Source organism: Corvus brachyrhynchos, unplaced genomic scaffold, assembly GCF_000691975.1.
Source record: "Corvus brachyrhynchos isolate BGI_N302 unplaced genomic scaffold, ASM69197v1 scaffold1097, whole genome shotgun sequence".
Lineage (NCBI taxonomy): Eukaryota > Metazoa > Chordata > Aves > Passeriformes > Corvidae > Corvus > Corvus brachyrhynchos.
The window spans coordinates 124,329-126,800 of record NW_008239003.1 but is presented as its reverse complement, the minus strand read 5'-3'; the positions used below and the strand labels follow the sequence as shown (position 1 = coordinate 126,800).

The 2,472-nt window shown below is 39.2% G+C and overlaps 1 protein-coding gene across 6 annotated transcripts in view; it reads left to right on the top strand.

Moving 5' to 3' along the window:
• Positions 1-2,472, top strand: part of ANKRD34B (ankyrin repeat domain 34B) — a 7,210-nt gene continuing 4,738 nt past the window's right edge. For 2 of the 6 annotated variants that reach the window (XM_017739009.1, XM_017739007.1), the window contains exon 1: positions 91-1,597. The gene's annotated coding sequence lies outside the window, so the exon portion shown is untranslated. The other 4 variants (XM_017739012.1, XM_017739008.1, XM_017739011.1 and 1 more) reach the window with 4 other exon arrangements.

Below are 2,472 nucleotides of genomic sequence, written 5' to 3'. Positions count from 1 at the left end.
CGGCTCCGTCCCGTCCGCCCGGCGCGGGAGAGCAGAGGCGCGCAGGGAACGGCGCTGCCGCCTCGCCGCCGACAGCGCGCGGGTAAAGTATTTAAACTCATTTCACAGCCTTTATTTAGTATTCATGGTCTTTATAGTATTACTGTGCGTGCTGTCACTTCTCTGCCGAGAAGTTTCCAGTCCTTGCTTTTTCCCAGCTCCTCTCAGGGAGCCTTTTAGAGCCGTCAGGTTGCAAGTTGTGGTGGAAACTTTGGGGTGGTGGTGGAGTAGTTTTGGCAGCGTTGGAATGGTATTTTTTTAAAATCAAAAGTAGCTCATATGTGGTAAATTTCAACTAGGAAAACAAGTTTTTATTACCCTGACTGAATTTGCCAGGCTTAATGTGTATATGAAGAATCATAAAAATACTTAAATGCTTATGCTCTTTTAGTGTGAAAGCATGTCTTTTTTCTGAGATGAGAATCAATGGCAATTTTACTGGAATGATTGTAGACTCTGTAAACACAACTGTGAGAGCTTGTTTAACTCTGAGGGTGCTGAGGCACTGAGGGCAGAAAATCTGGCTCTCACATTAAAAGGTGAGGAATACCTTGCAAGAACTCCTTCATTCATATCACATATTCATGACACTGTTGCCTGTGTTAATATGTTATAACATCAATGGGCTCTTTCCCCCTCAGTGTTGTGATTGCTTAGACTATTAGATTGAAAACCAGGTTTTCATACTATAAGGTGCCTGGTGCTACATTGTCTCAGAGTACTTTCCAGGACAATATTACTTTTTGAAAATAAAACTAAGCACTTTCTAGACAGAAAAAGCCATGCAGGAATATTATTTGTACAAGAATAAGAGGAATTTGTGGGTGATTTGACAGACTAGTCCATGATTCAGTGTCTCACACTGAGTTGCAGAGTTCCTCATTCCTCAAACTGCTTTAAAGATTGAAGCTGCTTTTAAAGTTTACCTTCACAAGTGAGAGGCAACTGTGTCAGTCCCAATACCTTAGGAACTCGTGGAGTACTTCTGACATAGCAGTTAATTACATTTAGGACTGTTTTATCATTTCAATCTGTTCTGCAATGAATTATCCAATAGATTACTGTTTTAGGGAATCTGCTTGACCCGTGGTCCTTCACTTCCAAATAGCCAGCTGGGGAGTTTTTGGAGCAGGCTGTACCCAGGCCAGGTGTGATATGGTTAACAGATTCTCCAGATGAAGTTGTGGCTATCCTCCAGCACTGCGAGTGTGTTCTGCTTTATATTGTTCCAGCTGTGAGTCTGTAACACTTTCTTGTGATTGTACAATGTCTGATTCTGCAGTACTTGTGGGGGTTTGTTCCCCATTTCATGTACCTTCTCTTCACTTTTCTCTGCACAGAAACATCTCAGGCTTTCTCCAGGCAGGTTCATACCTGCCAACACTATTTACTCCTAACTTCAAACTTCAACTTCTGTCTTAGGACAGCCTTCCACCCCCACCAGATCAGCAGTCCTGGTGAAGTCGACAGAAACAGCAACTTTAGGCAACAGGAGGGGTTAGATGAGATGTCAGAAAAACAGCCTCACCTTTAGCCCTGACCTGCTGCACGACTTCAGGTAGCATTATTCTCTTTCCATGCCTGTTTAGTATTTAATGTCCTTTTGGCCACAAAAGGTATTTCTACAGATGAAAATGCTGATGTAATAAGAGCTATATGCCATCGCTTAAGTAAAGTGAGCAGTTAAGTATCAGAAGAGCTTTAGATAAATAGGAAGAAATGTAAAATCACCAATAACTTCCAGGTAGGTCAAAACCAAAGGAGAACACAATCAAAATTCCAGCACGTGTGTTATGTAGCAGATCCTTCTCTGCAGTTTCCTTCTGGAAACCTAAACGCACAAATTGATGGGATACTTTTATAAAAGACTTTACAATAATCTTGAATGCATTACGAGTCAAAAGTACACATAAAAATCATAATAATGATTTGCACTTCAATGAAAGCTGAGATAGACAGTACTGAATCCTGTACTTTCAGTATAATGGAGTGAATCCTTAAAGTAATTTCGATGCAATTACCTTTTAAAAATATTTTATCAAGACAGAGGGGGGAAAAAAAAACAAGCCCCCAGTTAAAGTCAGATTTCCTCCGCAGATTTCCAGGGAGGAAATCTGTTTCTCTTTTTTGGTTTTTTTTTTTTTCTGTCTTGTTGGACTTTTGGAACAAACTATATTGAGATCATCCTTTGATTTTGGCATTCAATGTAAAACAGAATGAAATTACTGCTTTTCAGTTAATCACCAGAACATTAGTAGTGTTTTCAGTGATGAACAAAAATGATTAATTAATTTCCTTTACAGTTAAACTAGCTAAACATTTTTATTTCTCTAGAAATAGACTGTAAATAAATGAATGTAATAATCTAATCCATACCTAATCTTCTATTGAAATTAAATTGCTCTGCCAATTATTAAATACTGGGGATTTTTC